This window comes from Oryx dammah, unplaced genomic scaffold, assembly GCF_014754425.2.
Source record: "Oryx dammah isolate SB20612 unplaced genomic scaffold, SCBI_Odam_1.1 HiC_scaffold_19, whole genome shotgun sequence".
Lineage (NCBI taxonomy): Eukaryota > Metazoa > Chordata > Mammalia > Artiodactyla > Bovidae > Oryx > Oryx dammah.
Genome location: NW_024070203.1, coordinates 40,124,120 through 40,137,229, shown reverse-complemented (window position 1 = coordinate 40,137,229; position 13,110 = coordinate 40,124,120).

Genomic DNA, 13,110 nt, shown 5'->3' with positions numbered 1-13,110 from the left:
AACTCTGGGAGCTGGTGATGGACAGGGAGGCCTGGGATGCTGCAGTTCATGGGGTTGCAAAGAGTCGGACACGACTGAGCAACTGAACTGTACTGAACTGATACATATATGTGTATGCATGCATATAAAGAAAAAATTAATTTAAAAAATTAAAAACTGAGAAAGGCAAGGAAGAAGTGAGGAGAAGATGGAAGGGGTTGGGAGAGGAAAGAAGGATCGATGATCAGCCTTTTCAGACTTGCATCACATCACCTCCTTCACTTACTAGTGACTTAAGACTCAACCTTGATAGCCTTCCATGATATCAGATATTTCAACAATTTCAGTCCAAAATGTGAGGGAAGTTTTAGTTTTTGTAATTTTTCTTTTCTTTATCCTTCTCTTCCCACTTCATGCCTTTTTAAAAATAAGAACAACCCATTGCCAATGCTGAACATCACCTACATGGCTCAGATTCTTACCCGACTTCATGGAAATCTTTTAAACCGATATGCCTACAGAGTGGTTTTCTATGCTTTTTGTTGTCTGTGTGAAATCTCAAGATAACCTAGTGACGAGGAGCTTCTTCTAAAAGCAAAACACCCAGCTCCAAGAAAAGCTTGCTTTTGCAAAACAACAAAGGCTTCATCCACGTCTTCTGAGTTATAAAAGACAAGAGACTGTGTTTTCGACACAGAAGAAACAATTTCTGAAATGCCTTAATAAATCTCAGTAATTGTTAGAACACCATCAAGTCAAGCAGAAAACAAAGAAGGATATCAATTTCTCAAAAGATCAAGGTCAATAAAATTGGTTCCAGCAACCATTCAACAATTTATAATGAGATCAAACTTGTCACCAAATGTCTTGGGAAAGTAATTACAATGGACATACTTTGAGGCTGTGGGTTAGTACAAAGTGTCACCAAGGAATTAAGAATGATGACAGTATTAAGGGTTTAGGGAACAACGGATGAGGAATACAAATACGAGGGAGAGGTTTTAACACAGACATTGAGTTCGCAAACTAAAATTAACTTGAATTCAAGTTAGTATCATTTAGATAATCTATGTCCATTACACTTTTATATTCAACCCTCATCTAATCATTCATTAAAGTGGCCTCCCTCATCTTTTCTCTGCTTGGCAAGAGTAGAGGACTCGACTAATGCTCACCCCAGCTTCTTTCTTTGAGCCTCCATTCTAATAGAATCACACTTTGTGTCATATCTCATTTAAGCATAATTACGAGTTTATGAAACGGGTCTTCATTTCACCATCTTAAGGTGAGGAGACTGATGCTTGGAGAGATACAATGAATATCATCAAGGTCAAAGAGCTAGTGAGTGTCACAGCAGGGATTCAAGCCACGGCTGGTTTCAAACTGTGCTTTTTCTACTCCACTGCCTGTGTCTCTGGTTAAGCCAATGCGGTCCTGGAGACAGCCAAACGTGGAGAACTCACCAGATCCACGGTCATCTGGCATGGAGTCACTGACTCTGTAATTACGCATACTAGGTCATTGTGGTTGCTAACTCAACATCTATGGGATGGATCAGAAGACCTAGTGGCTCACCCCCACCAGCTCACCTTCTTTAGAAGCTCACCTAGTGAGCGGACACTCGGTCCACCTCCCCAGGCAGTGTGTGGCATGCCACCCTGTCCCCATCTGCCGCTTAGACTTCTAGGATTCGTGGGCAAGTGACCTAAGGAAGTTAGTCATGACCCAACTCCCCATTATCTTTTCTTAGGACAAGATACACATTTTCTCCTCCTAAGCTCAGAAAATCTCTTGGGAAGAAGAATATTAAACGCTAACAGGCAATAAAGATTACAGAATCTTATCCCAGAGAATATGGTGGATTGGAGCACTCAGATTCTATGAGCTAGAGGTCTCTAGGGCAGCTCTTTCACTCTGCAGCTGAGGAAGCTGGGCTGAAGATGTAACATTACGCAGATTCTTGTGATGTAGCCCTGCTTGCCTTTTTGACCCCATCCTGTGCCCCTCGGCCATCCTCCATGTTCCTCATAGAGCAGAGCAGCTAAGTACGATGGACAGATCGCATGTTTCAGTACCTCTGTTTCCTCATTTTAAAAATAGGTCGTCAAACACATTCTTTTTTTTTTAAGTCTTTATTTTGTGTTGGGGTATAACCAATTAACAATGTTGCAATAGTTCCAGGTGGACAGCCAAGGGCCTCAGCCACACATACACTATAATATCTATTCTCCCTCAAACTCCCCTCCCATCCAGGCTGTCACATAACGTGGAGTACTTCCCTGTGCTATACAGTATGTCCTTGTTGACCATCATTTTGAATATAGCAGTTTGTACATCTCCATCACACTCCCTAACTATCCCTTCCCCCCTGGCAACCAAAAGTTAAGTCTGTAAGTCTCCACTTAAACACATTCTTATTGATATTCAACAATACTAGAAGTTTTTTAGCCAATTGCATAGGCTTAACAGGACTTCCCTGGTGGCTCAGACAGTAAAGCGTCTGCCTGCATTGCAGGAGACCTAGGTTTGATCCCTGGGTCCAGAAGATTCCCTGGAGAAGGAAATGGCAACGCACTCCAGTACTCTTGCCTGGAAAATTCCATGGATGGAGGAGCCTGGTGGGCTACAATCCATGGGGCCACAAAGAGTCGGACATGACCGAATGACTTCACTTTCTTTCTATAGGGTTAATAAGAGGATTACTTCATTAGAATTGATCAATGATGCTTACGTCCCATGTAAAATTCTTATCCTGGTGACTGTTCCATAGTAAGTTCTCTGTAAATTATTATTATTTCCTTATCTCACCTCTACGTTTTTGTACACTCCACCTGTTATGCACCACGTCCGTATCTCCAAACCGACCGAGAGAACAAGTCCACCACAGTAATGCAAAGGCAAGAAGGGAGTTTATTTCTAGTGCGCTAGGGCCCAAGTCTCATCCCACACAGTGGAATCCGACAAGAGCCCCGAACAAAGTAGCATGGCCGTTTATATACAGGCAGTTCTTTGTCTCAGTCACAGGGGTAGCTGGTGTCCCATGATTGGCTAGGCAGGATGAACGCACATCCTGTCTCTTTTTGGTCGGTGTGTGAGGAGTTTTCCTAATTTGGTCAAGGAATGCTCTGTTAGGGAAACATGACTCAGGTCTTGAGCCTAATATACCTTGCTGAGCCTGTCATGGCCGAAGTTTGGCCCCCAACACACCCTGTCTGATTGAAATGCCCTTCCCCAGCTTATTCATTCTTTAAGACTCAAAAATATCACCTCCTCTGCAAAGCCTTTCTTTTTATTCCAGAACAGTTCCTGACTTCCTTTTCCTCCTCTGGTTCTCTTTGTGCATGTATCAATTATAAAAATATTCAATATTAATAATACTTTGCCCCATATCTGTCTTCCCTCATCACCATTAGATAGAGTTCCATGAAGGCAAATGGAAGGTGGTGTCTTATTCATAGCGGAAGCCCTCCCATTTAGTGCAACAGGGAGGACAAAATTGATATTCTGTATACAGATGCTGAAAAGATGAGTTGCCTGCCTGAGCTTTTTTCTTTTTTTCTTTCTTTTTTTTTTTTTGCCATGAGGCATGTGGGATCTTCGTTACTCAACCAGGGATTGAACCCTCACCTTCCACTGGGAAGCTCAACTTCTGGGCCACCAGGGAAGTCCCTTGCCTGAACTTTTAGAGTCAGTTGGTCATAGAGCCAGAAATCTGATGTCCCCTGATCCTGCCCCTGGTGTTTCTCTCTCCATTCACACTGCTTCTCTAAATCCCCGGGGACAGGGGCCACAAGACACTCAAGAGCAGCCAGAGCTTCTCAGGAGACCTAGGTCGGTCTGGGTCCAATCAGGGTACCGAATCTACACAGTGACTTAAACAGGGTGCGTTTAACATTAAGAATTACTATACTGCAACTTAAGGGGGTAATTTTAATATGTAAGAAAACTTTATAAGAGTAAGTCCTCAAGGAAAACCAAGCATAAGAGGAGGTCCCCTCCCCAGGGCTGGGGTTCAGATCTCAGTAGAGAAGCGATGGTTTCAGACCACTACTTGGCAGATAAATTTGCCAGTCCACAGTAACAGGGCAAAGAGGAAGTGATCTCTGTGACACAAGCAAGCTGTGGCTGATGAGCTGGCCCACAAGGTGCTGAGGGATGGGGACACTTGCATATCTGGAGGGCCTAATGTTTATATTGCTAGAGCTGCAGGAGATGAAGCTGGGATGGAGGGAGCAGGCAAGAGGGATGGGGAGGGAGTGGGATGCCAGTGGGGGCAGAGAGCCCACAGGGTAGTGTCTTGATCATCAGCTCAGGCCAGGGTTGCAAATCATCAAAGAACCATGCATTCTCGACTCACTTCTGGGGCAGAGTACCACTGAAGTGTTCACATCCACACTGCTGACAGACGGTGCAGGCACCAGAACCAGCACAAATGCCCCTTCCTTCGATGATGTCCTTCCAGTACCCTCTATAAGGAAGCTTAATATCATGCTCACTATAAATGAAAAATGTTTAACGTTAGCCTGTCCATTATGACATAGTAGATATTGGAAGATGAATTGGGAGTTGACGGGCAATAAATTGACCACTGGCATAAAGCCTAAATGGAAATTTCAGAGTATAATAAACGTCTATGTTAATTTTTTCAAGTCTGTGAAACTGCCAATCAAAAGTGAACAACAGGGGCTTCCCTAGTGGTCCAGGGGTTAAGAATCAGCCTTGCAATGCAAGGGACGCTGGTTCAGTCCCTGGCCCGGGAAGATCCCACAGGCCACAGAACAATAATCCCCTTGAGTCCCTTCCAGATTGTACCCACCCCAAAGCCAAATCCTAAGTCATAAACTTTTGTGATCGATTGAAGGAGAAATGGAATATTTCCTGCCGTATCCATAAACAAGAATGTCACAGTTGTCGGCAGTTGCTGCCACATGGATGGTGAGCTGGTGAGCTCTGGAGGCACTTAGGAAGGAGAATGCCAGCCCTCAGAATTCAGTCACTCCCTATGGTGAGCCCCGAGGGAGCTCAGGATGTGAAAGAAACCACAGGATACTGGCCCAGAACAGCTGAGATGCCTATGAAAGGAATGATTTCAGTGAGCCCAGACCCATACATAGAAAAACACTAAAAATTCCATGACTTGGGATATCTGGTTTTCTTTAATTAACAATAATCTTTTGATGCGTAGACTACCTGACCTTTGTTACAAAACTTCTATATAAAACATAACTCTCAACTTTTAGGTTGTGAATATTTTTTAAGTTGACAGTAATCAGGAGGGGAGTTCTTCCCAGGTGGCACAGTGGTAAAGAATCTGCCTGCCAATGCAGGAGACCCAAGAGACATGGGTTCAATACCTGGGTCAGGAAGATCCCCTAGAGTAGGGCAACCCACTCCAGTATTCTTGCCTGGGAAATCCCATGGACAGAGAAGCCTGGTGTGCTACACAGTCCATGGGGTTGCAAAAGAGTCGGACACAACTGAGTGACTGAGCATGCATGCAATCAGGAGGGGAACAACACTGAAATTATTTAGAGGTTTCCCATGGATATTTGGATGGATTGGACTTTCTCTCCATGTAGTATTATGTGGTCTCTCCAGCAGGGTGGCCAGATTTTTTATATGGCAACTCAGGGCTTAAAGAAATATGAAACTGGAAGCTTCCAGACCTTAATGCTTGGATCCACATAGGCAACTGTCACTTGCACTGCCTTCTGCTGATTTAAACCAATGCAGGAGATGCGGGTTTGATCCCTGGGTCAGGAAGATCCCCTGGAGAAGGGAATGGCAACCCACTGCAGTATTCTTGCCTGGAGAATCCCATGGACAGAGGAGCCTGGCGGGCTACAGTCCATGAGGTCCCAAGAGCTGGACACGATTTAGTGATTAAACGACCACCACCAACTCCTAATGAGGGGCATGATGAAGGAACTGTGGTCATTTTTTTTTCTCCCCAAATAGGCTCATTGAAGAGGAGCTTTAGTAAGTATCTCCTTCCAGGTATGTGACCTGGCATCTTGACTTGATTGGCAAAAGTTTCGGTCATGGTGCTCTGGGAAAATCATCTGACCTCTTTGTTGAGCTGCTGGCTCTTGCTAGAACAATGCATCTCATTAAGAATAGATTTTGCTACTGCTATTTTATGCAGAGATATTTTCACCGACTCATTTCCTGGAATAACAATCTTAGCTATTAAGAAAAAGAGACTTTAATTTGTTCTTGGTGTGGGGGATGGTAGGGTAAGTTTAAAACAGATTAAAAACAGAAGATAAAACAACACATCTCTTGTTGCTGGTAAAAAACAAAGTGTCAAAAGAAACAAAGCTCAAACCAAGCACACTTCCAGCTTCTTGCTGAAAGGAACTAAAGGAGACAGCTGCACTGAATTTTTATCAGATCTATTTCTGACACATATTTCACTCACCTGCATGCATCCCTCATTACATTCATGCAGGACCAGTTTCCAGAAACATCTCTCAAGTAAGAGAACTCTGCAAGTAGCATTTACAACTTTATAGAAAAATTGAGTTGATCCATGGTTCTTGCATTCCAAATGCTACCCAAGAAGCAGGAGACAGGATTTGATTATACCTCATTAAATAAAATTACATAAAAGCAGATGTTTGGGGAAGTCATCAGACTTGGGCAAAACTCATGCATTCATTCATTCATTCAAAAATTTTCATTGAGAAGGTGCTGCCATAAGACAAATGCGACTTACCATTTCAAAATCAAGTATCATAAAAAGCAGTCAGGGGAAGTGGCTTTAAAGAGAGGTCATGCATAAGAGGGGTGATACTGGTAAAGTCGTGGGACTACCCACAGTCTCTGAAGCAGGCCAGTGCTGCAACATCAGCGTAAATTGCTCTTCTCTGCTCCATGCTGGCCAGACAAAACCCACACCATCGGCAGTAGAAACCACCAAGAAGCCAAATTTTCAGTCTGAATTTCTTCTAACTGTGCTTTTCCTGATACGGTGTCTGGATGTCACCACTGGATTCACCTTGGAGGAAGGCCACTAAATGACCACTGGACTTACGGCAGCAAGCTTTGGTATTAAGCCACACTCAAGACTCTTCCTCCACATAGCTAGCTGGGAGCACAGCTTGAAGTGAATGAGACATAGCACAGGTACAATTTGATACAGAAGTCTAAAGAATGACGCCACACCAGCAGAAGATCCTGTATAAAAACCATTACTACATTTATTCCACAAAGCATCAAGGCTATGAGAATGGACAAAATAGTTTCCATTCTCTAAAAAAATACCTGTGACGTCTTATTGACCACAGATATCTGTCTGTCATTGGCTGAGTCTTGGCAGAAATTCACTCTGCCCCTCACAACAATCTTGCAATACGGCATCAGGGTCCCCACTTTCATGGTGAAGAAACTCAGGCTAACGGGGGTTACATATCTTGCCAAATATCACATGGCAGGTAAAGTCCGGGTCATGATTTTACCCAGTCCTAAGATCAAAGGCCTTTCTGCTTCATACTACAAAAACTGCCTCAAGCAGGGAGGAGGATTTCAGTTCAGTGACCACAAAGAAACACCATCCAAATCAGACCTGGGGGTGCCTGTAAGGCTTCAGGAGACTCTGAGGCTGTAATTCACTCTTGGAAGATCAGTAGATTCACTCATTTAAATTATTTTGTCAACTATAACTAGAAGCTCTCAGTAGACAGTTCAAAGCAAAGCCATTAAAAAAAGAAGAAGAAGAACAAAATAATGCCATTTGCAACACCATGGATGGACCTAGAGACTGTCATACTGAGTGAGGTCAGTCAGAGAAGGAGAAATATCACATGACATCACTTGTATGTGGAATCTAAAGTATGACACAAGTGAACTTATTTACAAAACAGGAATAGAGTCATAAATGGAGGAAACAAACTTACGATTACCGAGGGGAAAGTGGGGGATAAATCGGGAGATTATGACTGACGTACACACATTACTGTATTCTCTGGTGGCTCAGTGGTAAAGAATCTGCCTGCAATGCAGGACACCCAGGTTTGATCCCTGGGTTGGGAAGATCCCCTGGAGAAGGGCAAGGGCACGGCAGCCCACTCCAGTATTCTTGCCTGGGAAATCCCATGGACAAGAGGAGCTTGGTGGGCTATCGTCCACGGCGGTCGCAAAATGTCAAACACAATTGAAGTGACTGAGCCCACAGGCACGTATAGCACAGGGAACTCTACTCAGTACTCTGTAATGACCTTGGAAAAGACTAAGAAGAGTGGATATAAGCATAGCCGATTCACTTCGCTGTACATCTGAAACTAACACAGTTTAAAGCAATTCTACTCCAATAATAATAACAATAAAATAAAGACACAACAAAATTGCATTTTAGAAAAACAAAGAAAGATATAAGAGAAAAAGCAAAACCTCTCCTCTTTCCTCCCCCTCAGCCAGCAAGGTTAACATCATACTTCAGAAGTAGTCATTGTTATGAATGCCTTATGTATACTTCCAAAATCTTTAGCTATAAAACCCTTTTTAAAAATGCTTAAATTATGTATTAAAATTATATGTGGATCTCTTATTTCAGTTGTGTGTTAAATTTTAAAACTCCTGGTACAGATCATATATACCATGAAGTTTTTTTTTTTTAATTTAAGAAAATATATCACCATCTTCTTGCATCAGCATCTACAGCTACCTAAAGTTTCATTGTAAGGAATTCCACCATTTACTTTTTAGACCAACAGGTTTGTTTCCATCCTTTAATTTGCTATTACAAACAATACTGCAAGGAGTATGCCCACCCCCTCACACCTTTTTTTGTGCACTTATGTACACAAAGAGAACTTTCTAGGAGAGGAATTCAGAGTGGTGGTGAAAGACTGAAGACAATGGCTGAAGTGAAGAGAGTAGGCTTGGAGTAGGGAGAACTCTGAAGCTGATGGTCTAGTTAGGGGGCACAGGGCCAGCAGGGACCACAGCCATGGAGGCCAGAAATAGATCACACCCGTGGGTGTGACTGAAAGAAAGGCCTGAAACAAACTTTTTCTACCTCCCTCCCCAAACCGTCACCCACCCACACACGGCAGACACCACCCACACACGCACACAGCACCCACACACGCACACAGCACCCACACACGCGCACAGCACCCACACACGCGCACAGCACCCACACACGTGCACAGCACCCACACACGCGCACAGCACGCATCATCCAAGGCAGCCTTCCCTCCTCATCATGAGGGTTTCCACAAAATGCTGCGAATTTCAACACCTTCAGGTCTCATTTTCCACCATATATAATTGAAGCAAAGTGGAGAGATAGCGCTCACATCAATACAGGCAATCACCGTAAGACTTTGAGACCCCCAAATCAGTCTCCACGAAGCCAGACAGAAACACAAGTTGGGACAATGGCTTGTAGAACAGCTAATCCTGTTGACCCAGATCTAGCCTAACGGAGGAGCTTCATTTCTAAAATCACTGCCATAAAATTATGACTATTCTTATAATAACTACCTTAATAGGTGTTTGGGGAAAGATAAAGGGACAGAAAGGGGACCAGATTTAAAAAAAAAAAAAAAGCAAAACTCATTTTTTGTAATCCTCCACAGTGCATATATTCTCTTCCAATATAATAAAACTTGCCCTGCCTGTTGACAACTGAGAAAACTGAAAAAGTCTAAGTCGAAATATGATAAAGAAAAACCTCAGCCAGGGCAATGGAAAATATAATCAAACCTCAATAGCTCCCTCTGCTGTCGTTTTATGTAATTTAATTTTTTTGTTCGTTTTATTCAATTACAAATCACAGGAAGCTGGGTAGTATAGAAGTCAGTTGATAAAATCCTTAATTACGTCATCTAAAACTGGAAGCATCACTCCTGTATCCTGTCTCCTGTATTGGCAGGTGGGCTCCTTTTCCACTAGCGCCACCTGGGAAGCCCACTCCTGTATCATGAATAAGGATGATCTGATGTGGGACAGTTTTCTATACAGTAGAGGCATTAGGGTAACTTTAAGAAGTGACTGGGCTTCCCTGGTGGCTCAGCGGTTAGGAACCCAGCTGTCAAAGTAGGAGACACAGGTTGGATCCGTGGGTCGGGAAGATCCCCTGGAGCAGAAAATGGCAACCCACTCCAGTATTCTTGCCGGGAGAATCCCCATAGAGAGGAGAGCCTGGTGGGCTATACTCCATGGAGTCAGACACGACTTAGCTACTAAGCAACAACAACAAAAGAAATGGCTACATTTCCGAAGTGAAAAGTGCTACATACGCTTCAATAAACCTCGATCTCTAAAAATTAGGCACATTTTCTAAAAGACAACTCTTAATGATTCACTCGTCTAGGCCACACTGGTCCTGCGAGAGCTGAAAAGTCCATGGCTTTGAAAAGGATGTGGAAGACGTAAGGTTGGAATGCAGAGAAAGGAACAAACACCAGGCCAATTAGGAACAGAACAGGTTCTTCCACTTGAGGCGCCAGGACCGCGGGGCACAGGACGGGGGCGGAGCCGGGGCTGACACGCCCCGGAGGCTGCCGGCAGGATGCCCCTCGGCGCGCATTCTCACCGGATGCTCCGAACAAGTCTGAGCGGGGATATTTCTCAGTTTACGAACAAGAAGACAATTGTTTGGTCCGTCAACAACTAAGGAGAAAGATTGGGCACAGATTTAGAAGTCTTTGGCTTTGAAGTGGGAGCTAGAAAATCTGGGCTTTGAAGTCCCCATTCTGTCACTCACGGGGACCCTGGGAAAGTCACAGCCTCGCAGCCTATTTCTTCCACTAAAAATTGAAAGATGTGATTCAGTGGCCTCACAGGTCTTTTCCAGCACTCGAAACCATTGCAGGCCCATCACACTCTATTTCCCCCCACCCCTTATCTGACCCAGAGATGGTTCAGTTTAAATGACAAAGGCAATTTGCAGAAAAAGGAAAAAAGAGAGGAAGGTAGGAAGAAAGGAAGGAAGGAGGTGGAAAGAGGGAGAGAGTGGGAGTGAGGTAGGAGATAGATGGGCTCCAGGTTAGACATTTTAAACTGGCCTCTTGTTTGTATTTCATGGGCCACGAAGAAGTGGCCTTCAGATTAGATACTTAATACTGCTAGCATTTCTTGAGACGAGAGCTAGGTGGGCTCCAGTTAAGGCATTTACAAGCACCCTCCTATTTGCCCTCTGAAATGGAAGTAACAACTGAAACAGGGTAAATTGCCAGTGTTTGTCTCTTGTAAAATCCTTAAGGTAATAGTCATGGCAAGAACAAAGAAGGGCAAAACCCTGTTTGAGTAAAGGATTAAAGGATCTCCATTTCCCCCACATGCGCAGAAAGGCTCCTAGGGGTCAAAAGTCAGGGGGTAATACCAGCCATAATGAGTCTTGCTCTTCCCAGAAGCCTTCACTTCAAGATCCATCTTGGCTGAGGGGTGTGTGGGTACCCAGGGGAGGGTCCCAGGATAGGTCAGATGTGGAAAAAGAAACCAGAAAATTGGTTAACGGTAAACAAAGACCCAGAAGAACTGCCCTATATAAATGTCTTAATTGCCTCTTTATTGAGCTCCTCCTCTCTTTCTCTGTGGGTGTTCACCTCTTCCTTGCTTCTGCCTTAACTAAACAAACCATTTTTCTCTGTGCTCTCCCACTTGTTGTTGTGCTACGTCTCTAATAATAAACTTTGAACCTGCATTTATAGTTTCTGCCTCCAGGATCTTTCACTGGGGGCAAAGATCCAGGGAAAAAGAGATTCTAGCCTCTAGCCCTACTGGTCTGGTGGCTAGGATTCCTGGTTTTCACTCAGGTTATCCAGGTTCAATTTCTAGGCAGGGAATTATGGTCTTGCTTCATGCCACCGCTCACTGATGCCTCATTGAGATCAGGAGGAAAGGAGGGAGGAAAAATGGGAGGGAAGCTGGCAGATTTCAAAAGAGCAGCCAAATAGAATACTTGCAGTGAAATGGAGATATTGGCAGGTGGTGAACGTGCCCCTTGGTGAGAAAAATGAAAGTCACATGGCTTTTTTTCAAACAATAATGAGCAGCAGCAACTTTTCCCTGCTCCACTCACCGCCAGTTTATAGACTGATGTCTGGATTTCAATCAGCAAAGGCCACCATCGAAACATCAATAGCAAAGGCTCCATTCATCCCAACCCTGGAGCGGCTGGGAGGTGCCAATGACTCATTCAACTGGGAGCTTCAGAGCAGTTTACAACCAGAGAAGTCCCTTTCCTCCTAATCTCACAGTTTACAAAGATAAGAACAAACACAAACACTTCTGGAGAAGTTCTATGAAGAAAATAGAGGTAAGAGAATGGAGTGGTAGGGTAACTGTTTCAGCTATGGCGACTAGGGACACCTGGTCTCTCTCTCCCTTATATATATATCTTGGCTTTGATCCCTGGGTTGGGAAGATCCCTTTGAGAAGGGAAAGGCTACCCACTACAGTTTTCTGGCCTGGAGAATTCCATGGACTGTATATAGTCCATGGGGTTGCAATACAGTCCATGGGGTCACAAAGAGTCGGACACGACTGAGCAACTCTCACTTTCACTGTATATATATATATATGTATTTAATACATATATATATGTATTTAATTAGAGGATAATTACTTTATAATATTGTGATGGTTTCTTGCCATACCTCAACATGAATTTGCATTAGCTGTACCTATGTCCCCTCCCTCTTGAATCCCCCTCAGGACATCCTCTCTGAGGAAGTTATCCTAGCAGAGCCCCTGCTGCTGCTGCTGCTAAATCGCTTCAGTCGTGTCTGACTCTGTGCGACCCCATAGATGGCAGCCCACCAGGCTCCCCCATCCCTGAGATTCTCCAGGCAAGAACACTGGAGAAGAAAGCAAATATCTGATCCAAGCCGATGACAGAAGACCTTGAAAGTGGGAGTGAATCTACAGTATGTGGAGTGAAAGAAAGTCAGGGTGGCTGGAGGATGGGGACAGGGCAGAGAGAAGGTGTGTGGGCTGAGGCTGGAGGGGAGTCTGGGCTGGTCAACAGTGGAAGCAGGAGAGCCAACTTGGACAGGAGAGAAGTGGAGCTGGGGCAAGTGGGGAAGAGGAACCCCGCTCGCTGGGCACAGCCCGTGCTTTTGTTCCCACCACCTTTGCTTGGAGCTTTGTAAGCTGAATGGTGGTGTGGAAAGGAGAGTA